Source organism: Arachis hypogaea, chromosome 19, assembly GCF_003086295.3.
Source record: "Arachis hypogaea cultivar Tifrunner chromosome 19, arahy.Tifrunner.gnm2.J5K5, whole genome shotgun sequence".
NCBI lineage: Eukaryota > Viridiplantae > Streptophyta > Magnoliopsida > Fabales > Fabaceae > Arachis > Arachis hypogaea.
The window spans coordinates 116183423-116206576 of NC_092054.1; the positions used below are offsets into that span (position 1 = coordinate 116183423).

Consider the following 23154-nt stretch of genomic DNA (forward strand, 5'->3'; position numbering starts at 1 on the left):
TTGTGGTGGTGGTTGAAGTGCCAGAAATTGAGGTTGCTCTTCTGCCTCCTCTTCTTCTTGTTGTTGTTGTTGTTCATGGGCCTGAGCTCTTTGTTCTCTGGCCCTGTGGAGTGGGTGCACAGCTACCACCTTGGCCATCTTTTTGGCAGGTATGAACTTGTCTTGCTTCACAAGCACTTCATCAATAATCTTTTCAACTCCAGCCTCATCACATAGCCTCTGTATAATGCTGGGGAATGCCAACGCTGTGTTGTCACTAGTGCTCTTCAGCACTTTGTTGATGTTGTTGGCAATCATCTCCCCCACGTTGATGTTCTCTCCTTTCATGATGTTGTAGATGAGTATAGCTCTCTCCTTGGTCACCTCTGAAGTGTTGGATGTGGGGATTAGGGACCTCCTCACAAATTCTAGCCACCCTCTAGCTTGGGGCTCAAATCTCTTCTCCTCAATTGATTAGGTACCCCATCCTTGTCATTGATCCAACGCACATGCATCACACAAATCTTATTTAGGATCTCATCAAACCCAGGGTCTTGCTGCTTCATTCTTTCTTCATAGCTCCGAGTGGAGCTTGTCCTCTTCACCATTAGCATCCTTTCTATGCTAGAGGGACTGTAGTCAATGGACTTCCCCCTTACATAGATAATGTAGCCATAGTGTTGTCCTGGTTGAGGCACTGCGTTGGCATAGAATTCCCTCACCAAGCTCTCTACCACTTTCCTTGGTGAGTTGCATAGAAGTGACCAACCTCTATTGTTGATCTCAATGTTGATTTCAATGTGCTCGTTCCTCCCTAATTGGAACCCAACTTCTAGAATGATCTCCCTCTCACTCACCTATAGAATTAGTTTTGGTTGAATGCGGAGAGGAACTTGTAGTCATTGAAGGAGTTTGAGGACCTAGAGGTTGGTTCCTTGACTTTCCTTTTCTTTGAGGCTGAGCTTTTTGGTGGTGCCATGAATTTGAGAGAGTGTGTTTGAAAGTGAAATGGAGTTACAAGAAAGAACAAGCAAAACAAGGTTTTGCTCCAACACCAAACTTAGGACTTGATTGTCCCAATCAAGAAAAAAAAAGAAAGAAAGTAGGGAAAGAGATGATAAAGAATGAAAAGAGAAAGGAAGGGGTTGTATGCTCTTCGTGTGTGATTGGGGTTGTTGAAGTGGGATAGGAGATGGTGAGGTGAGGCTTTTATAATGGGTGAATGTTATGGTGGGAAGGGTGGGAAATAAAAAAAAGTAAATGTTTTCCCATTTGGGGAGTGGCGCCTAGCGTGGGAAGAGGCGCCAACCCTTTTCTCACAGTGTCTTCTGCGTGTGTTGAGTTCCAAAGTGTAAGTACATTTTGACTTCCTTGCTTTATGAGTTGTTTACCATGTGGGCCCCATCTTCTCTCCTAAATGAAACTGAACCCATTAGTAATGACAAAAGAACCCTTTCACATTCCTTCTCATCAAAAGTGAATTGGATCGCAACTGATGGGTGTCCCTTGGGACACCAAACTTAATTCTTTGGCATTTCAATAAATTGGTTTTATCATTGTGTATTTAATGTGTTCATAGGAGTGGAATAACATCAATCTTTTCATTTTATTTTGATTCCAATTCCTCTGAACTCATTAAACCACATTCATGTTTTTACCCAAAGTATTAAGTGCTTTCAAATTGGGTGACTTGGGCTGCTAGATGATTCTTGGTGGTGGCCACACCAAACTTAATCCTTGGACTTACTCTTCAAATCAAGATATAAATTGTCTATAAGCCTAGATTAAGTGGGTGAGAGGCCACACCAAACTTAGCATTTTAGCTAGTCTTCAGCCCATTCACTCATTATGATCAATGCCTTCATCAAGTTGCAATTCCGGAATAGAAAAAAATGTAAAGAAAATCTAGCTACCAAAGCTAAAATCAACGTTCTAATCTGCAATTGTAAACTACCTAATATAGCAATATAAGATAAAGAAGAGACTGAAAAGTAAACTACCTAATGCAACAAATTTTTAAACTACTTCTAAGAAAAGTAACTAAATCAAAAAGGATAAAGTGTTGGGGTGCCTCCCAACTAGCGCTTCTTTATTATCATTAGCTTGACATTCTTTCATTTTCAGCTGAGCTTGTAGCTCTCTCCCTTCTCCTCTAAGGAGCCTCCCAAGTAGTGTTTGAGTCTATGGCCATTGACAGTAAAAGTTTTCTGAGTCTTGTCCTCCATGAACTCCACATGACCATAGGGAAACACTTTGAGTATGGTGAAAGGTCCTAACCATCTAGACTTCAGTTTTCCAGGGAAAAACTTGAGTTTTGAGTTGTAGAGTAACACTTTCTGTCCTTCAGTGAACTCCCTTCTTGCTATCTTTTGGTCATACCACCTTTTTGTGTTCTCTTTATAGATTTTTGCATTCTCATATGCTTCATTCCTAAACTCCTCCAGCTCATTGAGTTGCATTAATCTCTTTTCTCCAGCAGCTTGCTCATCATAGTTTAACATCTTTAGAGCCCAAAAGGCTCTATGTTCAAGTTCAACTGGCAAGTGACAAGCCTTGCCATATACCAGTTGGTATGGAGACATCCCAATGGGAGTCTTATAGGCTGTCCTGTAGGCCCATAGTGCATCATCCAGCTTCTTAGACCAAACCTTTTCTTGAGCTTCCAACAGTCTTTTCAAGGATTCTTTTTAGCTCTTTGTTGGAAATTTCAGATTGCCCGTTGGTCTATGGGTGGTATGGAATTGCCACTTTGTGCTTCACTCCATATCTGAGAAGGAGTGCCTCGAGTTGTTTGTTGCAGAAGTGTGTCCCTCCATCACTAATGAGAGCTCTGGGGACTCCAAATCTACTGAAAATGTTCCTTCTCAAGAAGCTTATCACAACCTTGTTGTCATTTGTTGCAGTGGCTATGGCTTCTACCCATCTTGAGACATAATCAACAGCCACCAATATGTAGCTATTTGAGTAGGAGGTTGGAAAGGGTCCCATGAAATCAATCCCCCATACATCAAACAGCTCCAACTCTAGTATGAATTACTGTGGCATCTCATTTCTCTTGGTTTGATTACTAGCTCTTTGGCATTCATCACATCTTGACACCATTTTCTTGGCATCCTTAAAAATTATTGGCCAGTAAAATCCGGATTGAAGCACTTTTTCTGTTGTCGTTTCTCCACTAAAGTGACCTCCATATGCAGATCCATGGCACTGCCATAATACTTCCTGCCCTTCCTCATGGGGTATACACCTTCTTAGGATTCCATCAGCACACTTTTTGAACAAATAAGGATCATCCCAGATGTAGTATTTGGCATCCTTGATTAGCTTCCTCCTCATGTGCCTATTGATGTTAGTTGGTAGCTCCCCAATAGCCTTGAAGTTGGCTATGTCTGCAAACCAAGGGGCTACTCGAATCATCATCAATTGTTCATCAGGAAAGCTTTCATTGACTGCTACTTGCTGCATCTTTTCTTCTTGTGGGATCCTTGGGAGGTGGTCAGCTACCTTGTTCTCTGCTCCGCTCCTATCTTTAATCTCAATATCAAATTCTTGGAGCAACAAGATCCACCTTATTAGTCTGGGCTTAGATTCTTGTTTGGTAAGCAAGTATTTGAGTGCTGCATGATCAGTGAACACAATTACTTTTGAGCCAATAAGATATGATTTAAACTTGTCAAAAGCAAAAACTATGGCTAAAAGTTTTTTCTCCGTGGTAGTATAGTTCCTTTGATTCTCATTGAGAACCTTGCTAGCATAGTAAACAACATGTACTAGCTTGTCTTTCCTCTGTCCTAGAACAGCACCAACAGCAAAATCAGGTGCAGAGGAGAGTTTCTTCTTAAGTTCATCAGAGGCTATCATAGACTCTCTATCAAAAACAAAGGGAGTATTTGAGACAAGTAGGTTACTAAGGGATTTTGCAATTTTTGAAAAATCTTTGATAAATCTCCTATAGAACCCAGCGTGTCCCAAAAAGCTTCTGATTGCTTTGACATTGCAAGGTGGAGGTAATTTTTCAATTACTTCCACTTTTGCCTTGTCCACTTCTATACCATCTTTTGAAATCTTGTGACCAAGAACCACCCCTTCAGTCACCATAAAATGGCACTTCTCCCAGTTTAAAACTAAGTTGGTTTCTTGACACCTTTTTAGCACAAGAGCAAGATGGTATAGGCAATCAGAATATGAGTTCCCAAATACAGAGAAATCATCCATGAATACTTCTATGAACTTCTCAATCATGTCTGAAAAAATGGAGAGCATGCACCTTTGGAATGTTGCAGGTGCATTGCACAATCCAAAGGGCATTCTCCTATAGGCAAAAACACCATATGGACAAGTAAATGAAGTTTTTTCCTAGTCCTTGGGGTCTACAACAATTTGGTTGTAGCCCGAATACCCATCTAGGAAGCAATAGTACTCATGTCCTGCCAATCTTTCAAGCATCTAGTCCATGAAAGGTAAGGGAAAGTGGTCCTTCTGGGTGGCTTCATTAAGTTTCCGGTAGTCAATGCACATACGCCATCCGGTCACTGTCCTTGTGGGTATCAATTCATTCTTCTCATTTGCCACAACAGTGATCCCTCCCTTTTTAGGAACTACTTGCACCGGGCTTACCCAAGGGCTGTCTAAGATAGGGTATATCACCCCTGCTTGCCATAGTTTCAACACTTATTTCTGAACCACTTCATTCATAGTTGGGTTCAGCCTCCTTTGTTGTTGTCTTGAAGGTTTGGCATCTTCTTCAAGCAAGATCTTATGCATACACATTGAAGGACTGATCCCTTTTAAATCTGCAAGTGTCCAGCCTATGGTATCCTTGTGTTGTCTCAGCACTTGGATGAGCTCCTCTTCTTGTTTCTTACTCAGACTTGAATTTATGATCATTGGTTGGGTGTTGTTAGCATCCAGATATGCATACTTCAAGCTGGGTGGTAGTGCTTTCAGTTCTAGTTTTGGTGGCTCTGCATCTTTGTTGCTTGTAATGGTTGGCATGATTGAGTTTCTCATGGTTGCTTGTGGTGATTCTCCATCTGGTGCTTGTTCCAGCTCAATGGTTTCTCCACATTGTTCTTCTTCTAAGACTTCTTGAACTATTTGTTCCATGGTGTCTACCAGCATGCATTCTCCTATGGATTCCTTGGGGGTAACTCATTGCTTTGAAGACATTGAAGATCATTTTCTCTTCATGCAACCTCAAGACTAGTTCCCCTTTTTTCACATCGATGATGGCTCCAGCAGTAGCTAGGAATGGTCTTCCTAGGATAATCGAGGTATTGACCTCTTCTTCCATGTCCAGCACAACGAAATCAGCAGGAAAGATGAACTCTCCTACTTTCACTAGCAAGTCTTCCACCACTCTATGTGGAAACTTAAATGTTTTGTCAACCAATTGGAGTGCCATTCTTGTTGACTTGGCTTCCTCAATCTTCATCCTTCTCATCATGGTCATGGACATAAGATTTATGCTAGCTCCCAAATCACACAAAGCCTTCTCAATGGTGATGTCTCCTATGATGCGGGGAATTTGAAAACTCCCTGGGTCCTTCAGCTTTTGAGGCAGCTTCTTCTGTATGATGGCGCTGCATTCTTCAGTCAATATTATGGTTTCTTTTGCTTCCCAGTTCCTCTTTTTGGTTATAAGCTCCTTCAAAAATTTAGCATAGAGTGGCATTTGTTCTAATGCCTCAATAAATGGTATGTTGATTTGGAGCCTCTTGAAGATCTCTAGGAACTTAGAAAACTGGCCATCTTTCCCATCTTTTCCTAGCCTTTGTGGGAATGGTACCTTTGGCACATAAGGCTTCAAGACTGGTTTTGGTAGAGGTGGAGCAGGGATTTCTTCTTCATCCTTGTTCCCATGCTTTGCTGCAACTTCTTCATGCTTGTCTTTGCTTGGGGTTCCTTCTTCTACAACCTTCCCACTTCTTAGAGTAATGACTTTGCATTCCCCTCTTGGGTTGGCCATAGTATCACTAGGAAATGTGTGTGTGGAAAGTGGGATTTGCTTGGATAAAATCCCCACTTGTGCTTCCAACTTTGAGATTGTTGCGCCTTGATTTTTCAGATTTGACCTGTATTCCTCTTGATTAGCATCTATCCTTCTGTCAATTTGTGCTTGTCTGTCCATGAGGGTGGAGACTGCTCCTGTAATTTGTGAGGATAGTTGTGCTATTGCAGCTTCCATCTTCTCAAAGTTGCTCTTGATTTCACATGGTTGCATAGTTGAGGATGGTGCATCTTGGTTGAGGTTATTGTGTGTGGTTTGGTTACTATGGTATGATGTGTTTTGTGAGTTATGCTAGGGTCTATGGTTCCCTGTTTGATGGTTGGGGTTGTGGTTGAAATGCCGATTTGATGAATAAGGCTTGTTGTGGTCCTGGTTGTGGTTTTGTTGATTTTCCCACCCAAAGTTTGGGTGATTCTTCCAACCTGGGTTGTATGTCTTAGAGTGTGGGTCATATGGTGGTCTGGATGAATTGTTCACATAATTTGCTTGTTCCCAGTCTCCTTCAGATCCTGGTGCATTCCCTTCTTGTTGGGGAGTTTGGTCCTGAATAACTGAGGCTTGGTTAGCCTCCATCCTTTTTGTTAGAGCTGCTATTTGAGCTGCAATTGCTTTGTTCTGAGCTAACAAAGCGTCTACAGTGTTGAGCTCTAGCACTCCCTTTTTCTGAGTCCTTTCTGAAGCATAGAAATACTCATTTTCAGCTACAGTTTCAATGACATCTATGGCCTCTTCAATGGTTTTCTTCTTGTTGAGTGAGCCTCCTGAAGAATGATCCACAGCCTTCTTTGCTTCATAGGATAGTCCCTCATAAAAGATGTGAAGTTGTACCCATTCATTGAACATTTCTGGTGGGCATCTTCTTGTCAGATCATTGAATCTCTCCCAGGCCTCATAAAGTATTTCTCCATCTTGCTGTCTGAAAGTTTGTACCTCAGCTCTCAGCCTAATGATTCTTTGTGGAGGGTAAAATCTTGCAAGAAATCTGTTCACGACCTCCTCCCATGTAGTTAGGCTATTGATGAGCGGATAATTTATACGCTTTTTGACATTGTTTTTAGTATGTTTTTAGTAGGATCTAGTTACTTTTAGGGATGTTTTTAATAGATTTTGTGTTAAATTCACATTTCTGGACTTTACTATGAGTTTGTGTGTTTTTCTGTGATTTCAGGTATTTTCTGGCTGAAATTGAGGGACTTGAGCAAAAATCAGATTCAGAGGTTGAAAAAGGACTGCTGATGCTGTTGGATTCTGACCTCCCTGCACTCAAAGTGGATTTTCTGGAGCTACAGAACTCAAAATGGCGCGCTTCCAATTGCGTTGGAAAGTAGACATCCAGGGCTTTCCAGCAATATATAATAGTCCATACTTTGGCCAAGAATTGACGACGTAAACTGGCGTAAAAACGCCAGCTTTCTATCCAAATCTGGCGTCCAGCGCCAGAAAAGGATCCAAAACCAGAGTTGAACGCCCAAACTGGCACAAAATCTGGCGTTCAACTCCACAAATGGCCTCTGCACGTGCAACACTTAAGCTCATCCCAAACACACACCAAGTGGGCCCCGGAAATGGATTTATACATCAAATACTTACTCATGTAAACCCTAGTAGCTAGTTTATTATAAATAGGACCTCTTACTATTGTATTTGAAATCTTTGGATTACCTTATGATCCTTTGATCACGTTTTGGGGGGCTGGCCATCTCGGCCATGCCTGGACCTTCACTTATGTATTTTCATACGGTAGAGTTTCTACACTCCATAGATTAAGGTGTGGAGCTCTGCTGTTCCTCAAAGATTAATGCAAAGTACTACTGTTTTCTATTCAATTCTTCTTATTTCGCTTCTAAGATATCCATTCGCACCCAAGAATGTGATGAAGGTGATGATTATGTGTGACACTCATCATCCTTCTCCCTTATGAACGCGTGCCTGACAAACACTTCTGTTCTACATGAATTAAGCTAGAATGAATATCTCTTAGATCTCCTAACCAGAATCTTCGTGGCGTAAGCTAGAATGATGGCGGCATTCAAGAGAATCCAGAAGGTCTAAACCTTGTCTGTGGTATTCCGAGTAGGATTCAATGATTGAATGACTGTGACGAGCTCCTAACTCGCGATTGCAGGGCGTTAGTGACAGACGCAAAAGGATAGTAAATCCTATTCCAGCATGATCGAGAACCGACAGATGAATAGCCGTGCCGTGACAGGGTGCGTGAGCATATTATTCACTGAGAGGATAAGATGAAGCCATTGACAAGGGTGATGCCTCCAGACGATTAGCCGTGCCGTGACAGGGCATTGGATCATTTTCCCGAGAGATGACCGAAAGTAGCCATTGACAGTGGTGATGTATCACATAAAGCCAGCCATGGAAAGGAGTAAGACTGATTGGATGAAGATAGCAGGAAAGCAGAGGTTCAGAGGAACGAAAAGCATCTCCATTCGCTTATCTGAAATTCCTACCAATGAGTTACATAAGTATCTCTATCCCTATTTTATTAATTAATATTCGAAAACCACATAACTGTTTTATATCCGCCTGACTGAGATTTGCAAGGTGACCATAGCTTGCTTCATACCAACAATCTCCGTGGGATTCGACCCTTACTCACGTAAGGTATTACTTGGACGACCCAGTGCACTTGCTGGTTAGTTGTATCGAAGTTGTGACATATTATGAATTAAGATCAGAGCACCAAGCTTTGGAGCCATTACCAAGATTTGTTTGAGCCTGGAGATCACAATTTCGTGCACCAGCTATCCTTGGAGAATGATTCCAACCACTTTGCTACCTTATCTCTGAGTGAGAAAGGGAACAAGAATAGTTTGTAGATGTCGGGGTATACCCCGTTGGACTTTACAGTATCACATATCCTCAAGAATGTGCTAAGATGTTGATTAGGGTCTTCTTGGGTACTTCCTCCATATGAGCAATTGTTCTGAACGAGTGTGATGAGCTGAGGTTTCAGCTCAAAATTGTTGGCATGAATTGTTGGCTTTAAGATGCTGCTGCCACAATTTCCTGGATTTGGGTTGATGTAGGAGCCTAAGACTCTCCTCTCTTGCCCATCATGATTTACTGGACCTTCTCTGGCATGGTTGTGAGCTTCTTCTTCATGATGGTTCTCCATGTTCTCCTCCATGTTTGTTTCAAAATACTCTTCCTCTTCCTCAGCACCAACAACTCTTTTCCCTCTTGCTTCCCTCCTTATCTAAGGAAGGTCCTCTCAGGTTCAGAATCAAAGGAAGTTGAAGCCCCACTTCTTCTACCTGTCATACAACCAGCAAGGCAAAACAAGAGAAGAAAGAAAAAAAATTGAATAAGGAAGTTACTCTTGTTAGAGTGAATGTTAGTGTGAGTGGTGTAATTTATCAAACAATTGGAAGAGTGAAAATACGAATGATAAAAATAATCAAAGAAGAAAGAGATAGAACTCAAAGAAAAATAAAAAAAATGCTAAAAAAAGATAAAATAACAAGGAATTTAAATTGCTTAATCTAGCTCTCCAATTGATTTAATCACTGTCAAATTTAAGCCAATCCCCGGCAACGGCGCCATAAAACTTGATGACCGGAATTCACACCCCATTCAAAATTGGTGAATTAGTCCTTTTGGCAAGCACACCAAAATTATCGTCAAGTAATAACCCACAGTGGAGTGGGATCGTATCCACAGAGATTGGCAAATTTGAACAGTTTTAATCGATTGATGAATTAGTCAAGCGGATCAATAGAATTATAGAGTGCAGAATTGTAAATGACATAAATGTAAATGACAAGAATATAAAGAAAAGCAATAAAGAGCAGAAATATAAATGGCAGAAAGTAAAGTGCAGAATCATAAATGACTTGAATGTAAATGGGAATGGAGAATTGCTGAATGTAAAATTAAGCTATAAAGAAATGGATAGATAGGAATGGGGAAATTCATTGAGATTGGGAGATGTTGTCTCTTTGGATCAAGTCTAGCTTATATCCCCTTCAATCATGCAACTCATTGACCTCTTAGCAATCATGATTGATTGAGCCCCAATCCCTTGGTGACTCAATCTCTCAGATCTTGATCAATAGCTAATTCCTTGGTCTAATTGCTCATGAGGAGAGATATGCTTGGTCCTTGATTATACCATACACCATCATAGGTCCAAGTAGAGGGAGGATTATATGTCACATATCCAAACACCAAAACCCAGATTCTACTCTAGTGTGAGAAGGGATTTCAAGCATGGTTTCATGTTTCCTGTCCCAAGGTTCCCATGAAACCCAATTGCATTCAATCTCTTTCCTAAGATAATTGAACACTAAGCATTAAGAATGAAATTCCTTCTAGCAAATCAATGAGAAGATGAAGAGAAGAAGGATTTCACTATCATTCATCCATCAAGTACAACAGAGCTCCCTCTCTCAATGAGAGAGAAGTTAGCTACTCATAGCTCAAAAGGTACTCAAAAGTGAAGTGTAAAAGTGGATCTAAAACTGACTGCTTAACCCCCTTCTTTAGTACTCCTTGGGGTATTTATACTACTCCTAGTAAAATAAAAGAATTACGAAAATGAAAAAGGAAAATTACATTTTGGAGGGAAAAGAAAACACTCAATAAGCATGACTTCTCAGCTGTCGTGTCACGTGCTCTTCATTTCCAGCTTGGTGTGCCACGCCTAATCCTTCAAGTGACACGCTCGTCCCTCTTTCACCCTTGGCGTGCCACGCCTTCGAGCTCAAGTGACACGCCATAGTGGATTTCTTGTGTTGGCGTGCCACGCCTTCGAATTCAAGTGGCATGCCCCTTGCCTTTCTCACTTCTCTTTGCCTCTGAAAACTTGTACTGGCATGCCACGCCCAAGGTCTGGCGTGCCACGCCCTTGCTTTATGCTTGGCTAGGCTTCTCTGGAAAGTTGAACAAGCGTGGCACGCCCAGGGTCTGGCGTGCCACGCCCCTCTTGTGAGTGAGTGGTTGCTCTGTTTGGCATGCCACGCCACGAACTTAAGTGGCACGCCCCAATGCTTCTCTTCTGAATGACACTGGCGTGCCACGCCTGGCTACTCAAGTGGCACGCCTAAGTGAAGAATGGTGAATGGCATGCCACGCCTTCGATACCAAGTGGCACGCCCCATTTAATTGGCCTCCTTCATCCTCTCTGGAAACTTATACCAGCGTGCCACGCCTAAAGGCTGGCGTGGCACGCCCATGATCTTGTCTTGGTTCCAGTAGTTGGCGTGCCACGCCTCAGCCTTCAAGTGGCACGCCATAGTGAAATGCTAAGGTTGGCGTGCCACGCCTTCGATACCAAGTGGCACGCCCAGTCCTTCCTTTTGGTCCTTTGTGCATTGGCGTGCCACGCCTGGTTGCTCAAGTGGCACGCCCAGTCTTCAATTGCCTTCAGCCCCTTCTCTGGATTATTGTACCAGCGTGCCACGCAATGCTGCTCAAGTGGCACGCCCATGGGTTTGTGAAATCTTTAAGCTTGGCGTGCCACGCCTGGGTTCTCAAGTGGCACGCCCAAGTGACTTCTTGGGGCTGGCGTGCCACGCCTTCGACACCAAGTGGCACGCCATAGTGAAGGTTCTTCTTGGAATGGTGAGTTGGCGTGCCACGCTCCTTTGCTCAAGTGGCACGCCCATAGTGGTTCATGAGTCAGGCGTGCCACGCCCCTTTTGTGTCCTCCATTGTAGCTCTCTGGAATTTTGTATCAGCGTTCCACACCCAGTCTATGGCATGCCACGCCCATATGCTTGCTTTGAATCTCTTCTCTGGACTTTAGCACTGGCGTGCCACGCCCAGCTCCTGGCGTGCCACGCCAGTGCATTTTTGTGGCGTTTGCTTCAAGTGTCACGCCAGTTTTACACGCCCAGCTTCTTGTTTGTCTTCTACCCCATTTTTGATACTTTTCTCACCTGAAATTCAGCACAACTCAACTCAAAGTAGTGTACCATAATATTCATCAAATAATGCATGAATTGTACTGATAAAATGAGATTTATGCTCTTTTATGGTCTTCTTTATGCAAGAAAGAAAGGTAGATGATGCAAGTCATCAGCTCACCAAATGTCCAACTTAAGGACAATAACTAAAAGTGCTAGGTGGGAGACACCATGGTATGATCTTCCCTTTTTATTCTTAGTTTTATTTTATTTTATTGTTATCAGTGTTCATCCATAATTTCTGCATCATCACCTGCATTCTGCATAAAAAAAAGCGAACGACGCATAAGCGTCGATGACGCGGACGCGTCCCATGCAAGTTCGCAGTATTAATAAATGGGGCAGAGAGTTGCAATGGAGACACGCGGGAGGGGTGCGTGGAGCACAAGCCACCCCACGCGTATGTGTGCCTCACGCGTACGCATCCCCTGCTAATTTTTCAACCCATGCGTAGGCATGGAATTCGGCGTAAAGAGCGAATGGACAGAAAGTTGGGCTGCCACTAGGCTGGAGTCGCGCGAGCAGTCACGCGTACGCATGACCGACGCTCACGTGTCAGTGTGCATATTTTGCCACCCACGCGTACGCGTGGGGGACGCTTACGCGTCGCATGGCCATTTAAGTTTTCACGCGTACGTGTAACCTGCGCGCACGCGTCGCGCCCTGTTTTTCATTTCTTACTTCTTACTTCTCTGCTTTCTACTTCTTTCTTCCTCCTTTCTTACTTTCTTCTTCTTCATTTCTTTAACTTCTCATCCTTATTCTCTTTCATTCCATTCTCCCTATTGCATTTGCATACTTTCATTCATTACATTTTAATTTTATTCATGTTTTCACCTTCTTTTCTAATTTCCTATTTCACCATTGGTGTTAAATGTTCTTATTCAATTATTGCATTTTTTCTGGTATTATTTTGGTGCTTAGTGACTTGTTTTACACTGTTGGGTGATATTATTTGTCTATCAATGCCAATCTTTTATGATACCTGTGTTCCTTTTGTATTGACATGAATTTATACTGTCTTTCATTACCTAGTATCTCTTCCCCATTGTTGCACTCTTTGCACTTATGCCATTTGCTTTTACTATTTTCTCACTTGCATCTTGTAGCTACCATGTAATTTAGACCCTCATTATTTGGCATCAAACCACCCATACTTCATTTATTTTCTTATCTTTATTTTTGGATTACTTTTCTTCCTTTTCTTCTTCTTTCAGGATGGCCACCGAAGAAGGGAAAGGAAAAGCTTCTCAAAGGGGCAACCGACGAGTCGATCTGCACGATTTTTGAAGAAAAGCATCGGTTGTAGCCACCCATCCACTTGCACATCTTAGCATGCACCGTGGACGGTGCAATCTTTAAGTGTGGGGAGGTTGATACCAACTTCCGTGGGTTAGTTACTTCCTTTTTTAACACCAATGTCGATTTGTTAGTTGTTGCATATGTTTGTTTGATTTTGTGCATAATTTTCCACTACTTGGTTGAAGTGATGAATTCTTTTTCAAGAAACCTTTTATAGCATTTCACTAATTTGAATTAAAATTTTTATCGAACTTGTTTGAAGGAATATTATACTGGAACATGGTTTAGATCTCAAACACATAAAACTAGTGAGATTTGGAGCCTATTTAAATTGGTTATATTTTATCAACAAATATTCTGTTTTAGTGTGTGTTGTTCTCTCTAAAATTGTGATCTTTGTCTTGCTTAATTCTATATTTCCATTATTTGATGTATGCATGCACTTATATGATTGAGGCCTTTGTTTCACTGAGCTTACATACCCATATGGCCTTACCCTTTCATTATCCTTTGCAAACCAATGTTGAGCCTATTTTACTCCTTTGTTCTTTACTTTAGCTCATCACTAACTCTAAGTGGAAAACAATAATATCCTTAATTTGAATCCTTGGTTAGCTTAGACTAGTGAGAGTGCTCACGAATTAAGTGTGGGGAAAGTGGGTTTGGAAACGTTTGGTTTGGGAATTGAGTATGTTAGACTTTTTTTGTGAAAATGTGAAAAAATGTTGAGCATATATTCTTGAACTCAATACCTTAATCATGTGCATTGAGAAAGACAAAGAAAAAAGCAATTAACAAAAAAAGGAGACAAAATGCCCCAAAGTAAATTGTGATAGCAATGCATATGTACTGTACTCAAACTCAGATGCATGAATATGTGGTAAACATAGTAAATGGGTAGTTAGATTTTGTATTGTTATTACATGGATTGTCTTAAGTTAGGTGGGAGGTTTAGGCTAATTAAGGATTCAGATTTTAGTCCACTTGACCAAATACAATTCAACCTTGACCTTAGCCCCATTACAACCCTTAAAAGACCTCTTGATATGTTATTTGTGCATTAAATTTCTGTTGATTAGTAGAAGAAGAGCAAGTCTTAGAAAGCAAGGTTAGTAGAGAACTGAGAGAGTCGAACCTTAAATACTTGAGTAATTAGAGTGTATACACTTCCAGTGAGGGTTCGATGCTCGATTCTTTGTTCCCGGCTTTCATGAGCTATATTCTTCTTGCAAGTCTAGTTGTACTTCATTTTTATAATTTGAACTAGTGAAATCCAGTTCATATTTGTTCTTAAAAGATCTATTTATTTTTAACCAAGTAGGTAGAAGTATTTTTGCATTTAGTTGCATTCATATAGATAGGTTTCATTTCATAAGTTTTACCATTCCTCTTCACTCCTTTATAGCTTCTCTCGAACTTAGCATGAGGACATGCTAATGTTTAAGTGTGGGGAGATTGATGCACCACTATTTCGTGGTACATTTTGTACTTATTTGAGTGGATTTTATCCACTAAATTCACAATTATGCATATAAATTGTATGTTTTACATTTTTCTTCTTAATTCTATGCTTTGATTGAAAACATACTTCTTTGGCCTTAAAATTGCTAATTATTAATCCTCTCTTATTACCACTCGATGTCGTGATATGTGTGTTAAGTGTTTACAGGCTTTATAGGGCAGGAATGGCTTAGAGGATGGAAAGGAAGTTTGCAAAAATGGAAGGAACACAAGAAACTAATGAGCTGGCCAGCGAGGAATGACGCGCGCGCGTACCTGACGCGTGCGCGTGACTTGGCACATTCCATAGCGATGCATGCGCGTATCTGACGCGTATGCATGACACGCGAAGAAGACCATCGACACGTACGCGTGACATGCGCCACGTGCAGAAATTGTAGAAGACGCTGGGGGCGATTTCTGGACTCCTTTTGGCCTAGTTCCAAGCCCGAAAACACAGAATAGAAGCTGCAGAGTGGGGGAATCAATGAGGCATTCAATCATACAACATTCATTCACATAATTTTAGGTTTTAGATGTAGTTTTCTAGAGAGAGGATCTCTCCTCTCTCTAGGTTTTAGAATTCTTAGGTTTAGCTATTTTCAATTCCAGATTTCTATCTCAGTTTAATTAGTTTCTCTTCTACTTTTATTTGTTCTAACATTTTAGTTTACTATTTCCCTTGTTGATTACTTTATGTTGCCAATTTAGTTTATAAATTCTCATGTTAGATTTGATTTTCTATTTAATCCAATTTGAGGTATTTCATGTTTATTGCTTCTTCCATTATTTGTTATCATTGATGCTTGCAAATTGGTTGTTTGGATTTTATTATCTCTTATTGCTTTTCTATGCTTTTATGTTGTGCCTTCCAAGTGTTTGATAAAATGCTTGATTGGATTTTAGTGTAGATTTCTCTCCTCTTGGCTTTGGTTGAGTAATTGGAGACTCTTAAGTTATCAAACTCCTTTGTTGATTGATAATTGAAAGTTGCTAGTTGATTTGAATCTCTCTAAACTAGTCTTTCCTTAGGAGTTGACTAGGACTTGAGGAATCAAATTGATTCATCCACTTGTCTTTCCTTCATAGTTAGAGGTTAACTAAGTGGGAGCAATGGAAAATTTTCATCACAATTGATAAGGATAATGAGGATAGGACTTCCAGTTTTTATACCTTGCTAAGAGCTTTATTAGTTATTAGTTTAATTCTTGCAATTTATTTTCTTGTTCCTTATTCAAAACCCCAAAAAGATACAATCCCACAACCAATAGTAAAAACACTTCCCTACAATTCCTTGAGAGACGACCCGAGATTTGAATACTTCGGTTATTATTTTTAGGGGTTTATTACTTGTGACAACCAAATTTTTGTATGAAAGGATTCTTTGTTGTTTTAGAAACTATAATTAGAATGAGGTTTCATTTGTGAAATTCTAGACCGTTAAAAATCCGTTCATCAAGGAGATATAAAGAAGAGATACTAATAATCAGGTTAAATGACATGGCATACCTTATTGGCATTGGCTTTAGGTGTAGGCTTGTTAGATGTGGCAGCCATTAGATTTTAAGTGCTAGGCACAATCAAAGAAGTGGTAGGAGCCACAGTGACCTAAAGTAAGAAGTGGAATGAGGACAAAGGTAATTAACGAGATTAAGAAAAATAGCCACATGAGAGATATCATCATCATGTAAGTTCTTCAAGATAATGCTATTTTAATATGGAGGATGTGAAAACCTATAAAAATACCTAAGAAGCAAGTTGACCACTGGGGCTAAGAGCATCGACATCATCTTCCGAAGAGAACTTACTCACTGATTTATCACTAGACGAGGTGTTCTCGTTTTCCCCTTCATTGTGCTGAGAGATTACCGGTCTATCAAGATTGTCATTGGATGTATTTGATGTGTCATCCTTATCATCACTATATGAAGATGTTGACACTTCAATTGGTTCAAGTCTTCTTTTTACCCGGCAGCTTGAGTAATTAAAATTGAATTTTTTTTTCCTACAAGCCTACCGGAAGACTTTCTCAATGGAGGATTGGCAGCAAGTGGGGTAGTTGTTTTCTCTGTAACAAAAAAAATAATAATAATAAAATAATTAAAACAGGTGCCATTGTGATATTCTTATAAGGCATTATGCATGAAGAAAATAACAAATAGAGGACCATAATTTTTGAAATCACAATGAGCAAATGATTTAGTTGTACTTACCCTTTTTGAGATTGGTGCTCTTCTCACTTGTTGCATTACAAGAACAGTGGTCATCCTTTGACAACAGGTACTGAAAGCAACTTTAATGGAAGAGTAATAGATTTTCCACCAAGAAAAGAATGAATATGTGGTCAACAGACAAGGTATAAAAGGGAATAGGTGGAATTTATTTCTCCGCGTAGTATTATCTTTCTGAATGTGCAACAGATCTTCTAGTGAGGTAGCGTTGACATGCAAAGATTGTGGCTCTTGAAGATGGTAAGGAGATGGAATGGCCTGAGCTAACCCAAATTGTCTAGAAATGGCATTTGCCATATAGACTGCTGTTCTTAGGTCATCTTCACCCGGGAATCCAGCAAAAAATAATTGGGGAGTCAAGAACTGTGACCAAATAGTGATGCTTTCCTTTTGTGTAACCCTAGCTGGGGTAAGAGATCGCGTCAACCATTCTGGACCAGTTTGACAATTAGCAGAGGGAGTCAAATTGATATTGTGGTCTTTCTCTGGCAAGTGATAGAAAGCACGGAAGAAGTGTTTCATCTTATCATGTGAGGCCATTAACTTGTCAAGAAAGACTAAGTCGAGCAGATAGTGTCCGAAAATCACAAAATCTTCTGTAGGACCTTTTTGGGTCAAATGTGGTTGTAGCTCAGATTAAAAAATAGCGGATAGCCACAATTGAAAAAACTAAACGGGACCGTCAACATTAGTGATTCTTTTCTTCTCCCTCATAAGGGCTGTGATCCAATCTAGAGTGAGATATAGTCAAGCCAGGACCTAAACACAGCCTCTTACCTTCAGCTAACATAATGACCAATGGGAGATAAGTGACTTCAACTTGAATACTCCGGGCACAGAAAACAACGCCGCTCAACCAATAGAGAAGGAAGGCTATGTGCTCATTATCAGAAACAGGTTCTCCACGTTGACCTTTGTTATTAAGAATGAAGCTCTGATAGGTAGTGAAAGAGATATCAATGGCATACTCAACTCCTGTGGTTGACCGGGTAGTAGTTAAAATTTCCTTTCCCAAGGGAGGTAGGCCAGTTATTGCAGCTACATCCAGAAGAGTAGGAGTAATCATACCGTATGAGGTGTGAAAAGTATGAGAAGTCTCATCCCAGAAATACAATGCACCTCCCATTAGTCCTGAATTAATAGTGTAAGAGTTTTTACTAAGTTGAATTAGGTCATATATACCAATCTCTTTCCATAAGGTCATCTTCTCAGTTTCAACCCTACCTAACCAAGCATGGTAACCTTCAATGTTGGTCTTTGGGGGATTTCTGAATAGCCTGTTGTTGGAGTCAAAGTATCCACTAAGAATGGAGTCTTAAAAAGCAACAAATTTTCTTTGAGGGTGACCAGGAAAAGCATTTTTTATCTTGTTTGCTACTTTGAGAGAGACAATAGGGCCAATGAAAGCTGAATCTACACCGTTAATGGTTAAAGGGAGTAGCACCTGAGATTCTCATATCTTTGATTTTGAGGCCTCTGATTCAAGAGCAAAATCTTTGCTATTTTTGACAACAGGCTTATCACAAATGGCCACTTTAGATGAAGAAGGAGGACTTGTTGACAGATGGTGGCTTGAGGTTGCCATAACAATGCAAATTAAAAAAAATCCAAGTATTGGGTGCTGAGGTTGTCAACGATCAACAAACAAGCTGTAAAGGTAGAAAAAAATGAAATTGAACTTATATGGGTTTAATTTAGTTTAAGCAGTAAGCAAGGATTTAACATGAAACAAGACTTAATACTGCATGCCAACATTCATGAATAAAAAAAAATCCATAAATAAAACATGAAAAAAATTTATTATCTACTAGATTGATCATTGTTAAAAGTAAGGAGAATGTGTATATAATCTAAGCAAATCCCTTTGTTTTCTATTACATTTGTGTAACATTGCTTCAGAGCATTGCCAGGGATCCTAGAATTGCATTCTTCGTTAAAAAATTCAATGGAAAAAATGATGCAAAAGCTAAATTATTCCTAATTAATATGGCCACAAGATAGCAATTGTTCCTACTTACATTAAAGAAAAAGTCTGGTTAAATTAAAATAGATCATATTAGTGAAGGGGCTACTTACTTTTAAAAAGAAGCTGGCAAATATATACAACAAGAAGTCGGGTTAAGCATCTCCTTCAGCAAGACCTCGAGGATTAGAAGACAGTTGAATCAGCGAAAAGCAAATTGAAGAAATTTAAGACCTTGATCTTCAACACATCGTGAACAGGTTCTGGGGCAGCACACAATTTTTAATTAGGGAATATCAGGTTATATATGTAGATATAATAATATCTTACCAAAATAAATAAATAAATAAATAAATAAGGATAAAATTTTGACATGTTTGTGCCAAAGAAATGAACTATCCCTTCTATCTTATTTTTGGGAGAAAAATGGACAGATATATATATATATATATATATATATATATATATATATATTTCTTTTTTGTTCTACCTCTTCTTTCAAAAAAGACAGCAACATAGCAGAATTGAAGAATAGGGTTCAACAGTCAAATCATAATTTGAGTTAAAGAATGTAAAAGAAAAAAGGAGAATACTCTTCAGAGTAAGATTCTAATACTCATAGTCATGAATAACACAAGGAATATTTTGTATGCTATTTTGGGATTAGGGTTCCTCTGAATCAACAATGGAAAAGAGAAAGATAAGGATGGATCTAGTAGTGAAATCTTACCTGGAATATTACAATGTTAGGTATAGTCAAACCCTTGTGAACTGTAACACCCTAATACTCAAATCCTTATGCTCGAGTCATAAGTCAATGATATTACGGTGGTACGACTCTCAGGTGGATTTTTAATATATAAATATACGTAATTTCGAAAAGAGTATTAATCGAGAAGCCTGAAAAGAGTAGAAATAAAATCGCGAAGGCGTATCACTCACGTTTCGACAACGAAAAGTTAAACTGCTAAGCCAAACGCGATATACGGACAAGGCATAAAGGAGATTAAGAGATAGATATATATAACATAAGTAAATAGCCACTAGTCGCGACCCGCGAAGTTTAGGCCGGCTAGGGTACAGTATGAAAGTAGATGACAACAGCATATCCTAATCTCTCCCAAAGGAAACATAAGAGCCTCTATAGGCAAGTTCCGAAAGAGTTCAATACATAATATAATCTTTTCAAAACAAAGGTGGAGAGATTCTAATCAAAACACAAAGTAGAGAAAATAAAGATCTTTGCCGTCTCTTAGACGACCCACAACTCACTTCTGAGCACCTGGACCTGTATCTGAAAAACAAGAGATATATACGGAATGAGAACCCCGGGCCCATGGGTTCCCAGTACGGTAAAAGTGCCAAATAGATACAATGCACTGCAATAAAAACTCACTAAGCATCCTAAACTTCTTCACCAAATATTCATCCTAGGTTCTCGCTAATCCATGAATAGGCAACTGTCATAAGGGAGTGCTAAATCTAATTCATGTTTCACATATTTCCCAACTCGCTGACTCTTCCACGAATCAGACTCAGAATTATAAGCAAAACCATCACCAGTTGTTCTGCCTCAGCAATTCTATATCAATACATCATACCCTCGCCTGGAGCTAGTGAAACTACATCACTGCGTCTACCCAGGGAGCTCCGATTATCTCATTCAATAATCATCATCATCATGCAATCGCATCATCAGTTCATCCCATCAAGAACAGCCCTCACACCCACCGACACCAGCATGAGGGCATCTCAGTTGTACAAACACAAGCAATTCAGGCAAGTAATACACAAATATGGTACAAGTAGAACAAGTAGCATATAGTCAGGTAACATGGCATATATGATGTAGAAATCCAAAACAAATGGCAAACCCAAACAATTCAAACATATGCAAATGATGAATGCCTGCCCTATGGCTGATGATATCATCTGTCGGTTATCAAGCCAACCCGACATGTCCAGTAGCTAACCCGGGCACAGTCTCTCTGTTGCGTATTAACATCATTAGAGGGAATATGTGCCCTGTCACCATTAGAGGGTATCTGCGCCCTGTCGCCATTAGAGGGTATCTGCGCCCTGTCGCCATTAGAGGGTATCTGCGCCCTATCGCCATTAGAGGGTATCTGCGCCCTGTCGCCATTAGAGGGTATCTGCGCCCTGTCGCCATTAGAGGGTATCGGTGCCCTGTCACCCTTACAACCAGAGAGAAAACACAAGCATGCTTACATTTGACATTTTTCATCATTATTCATTCAATCTCAATTCATATTATAATTCCTCATTGTTATCAAATCTCAAACATTAACCTGGAGCAAGTGGGACGAACCACAACCCTTACTACTACCCAGGTATCACAAATACATTCATTCAAAACTCCATAATTAAACTCATTTATCATAAACATCCTTTTCCGTCTCATAACCGGAGCAAGTGGACAACGCCACTGCCTACTACCCGGGGTCACACATCACATTTCAACATTTTCCATTATTATCCATTTAACACATTCATTCATTAATCGTATATGCATTTATACTCAGCCATAAACATTAATGGCTTTGCCGTAACCCGACAATAACTCAGCCATCCGGCCCATGGTTCAATCAAGAACCGGCCATTTATCAATAATTATAGCCTTTCGGCTCATGGCTTACACGGTACTTCCACCGTCATCCTCCATATCTCATATAATCATATCTGATCATCATTGATCATAACCTTTTTCCCTTGCTTCACTCGCAAGTTACCACATCCCCTAGCTCCTTCCTCATTGCTAGGCATACCATAATGATTTAATACATAAGGGGTGAGATCGGAGGCTTAAAAGTATGAGGTTTGGCTTTAAAACTCAAAAATCAACTTTGGCATGAAAACAGAGCCACGCGCACGCGTACTCCACGCGCACGCATGGATGGCCAAAAACTCATCGACGCGCAAGCGTTATACGCGCGAACGCGCGGGTTGAAAAATATCCAAACGGCGGGCAAGCGTCAGCCACGTGTACGCGTGGGTGCTCTTGCGCCCAGGCACAAAACTGGCACAACTCTGGCACAACTCTCTGGAAAATGGCTGGGCATTTGGTACAACGCATCGACGCGCCCGCGCACACCACGCGCACGCGTGGATGGTGCTTTCTGGAAGAACGGCGCGCACGCGCCAGGTGCGCCTACGCGCGTAGGGTCGTTCTGCTAAAAATTTTCCAAGTTAAAAGCTGCAGAATTTACAGATTCAACCCCCAATCTTCCGACGGACATAACTCTCTCATTTTAAATCGTTTTTCACCCGTTCTTCGAACGGCATGGACATCTCGGATCCAATTTCATTTCTAAACAGATTTGGCAGAAAACAGAGATCCGTAATCCAGGTTATGTCCCGTCAAAGTATGCCCAAAAATCATGTTTTCATACAAAACCACAAAGTGCCATTTTCAAAACAAGCCATTTTCAACTCTTTTCAAAATCAATCAAAACATGCCAATTTCAGCCTTTTCTTTGAAATCAATCAAAATATACCAAAATCAACATCAAACCTCCTCAACTCGCACGTTGACACTTTCTCAAACTCAAACACATTTACATATCATATACTCTTTCTCATGCCAAATTTCAACAACACTATTTCCAATCAACCATCATTATACATAATCAATATTGTACTCACTATCACGCGGCTTCACCCACAAATCAACATTAATCATTCCTCAAGCATATATCACGACATACATATCTCTAGTGCATCATCATACCATCAAGGCATCAATAATCATAATCACATATATGACCATATAATATATCTCAACCAAAACCAAATATACCTCATCTATATAATTGCACCCAAATTTACCAAATCCCACACCTCAACTCCTCAAACCTTATTATTCAATAACCAACCCAATCATTCATATATTCATTATCTGAAATTCATCCAATCACTTGTGTCATCATACAATGCACACATCAACTTACCTTTCTTGCCTTTTTCCGGCCTCCGGCCCAAAATTCACGGCCTCCGGCCCAATTTCATAATTTAAATGCATAAACCACAAATCAATACTCATTACCCAGTACATCAAATTCTCAATACACCAAGTATACAAGGCCACACAATTCTCAACCCAAATCATTAATTCACATTACATACCAACTATGCATATTAGCACCAACCATTTACACAATCCAAACTTAATCCTAGGGGCATCTAGCCTAGGAATTCTCATCACAACACACGGTACTTAAATGAAAC

General features: G+C 40.2%; 1 pseudogene; it reads right to left on the reverse strand.

Annotated features, from left to right (window-relative positions):
- Positions 1 to 23154, reverse strand: part of LOC140182324 (uncharacterized) — a 177071-nt pseudogene that overhangs the window by 31437 nt on the left and 122480 nt on the right.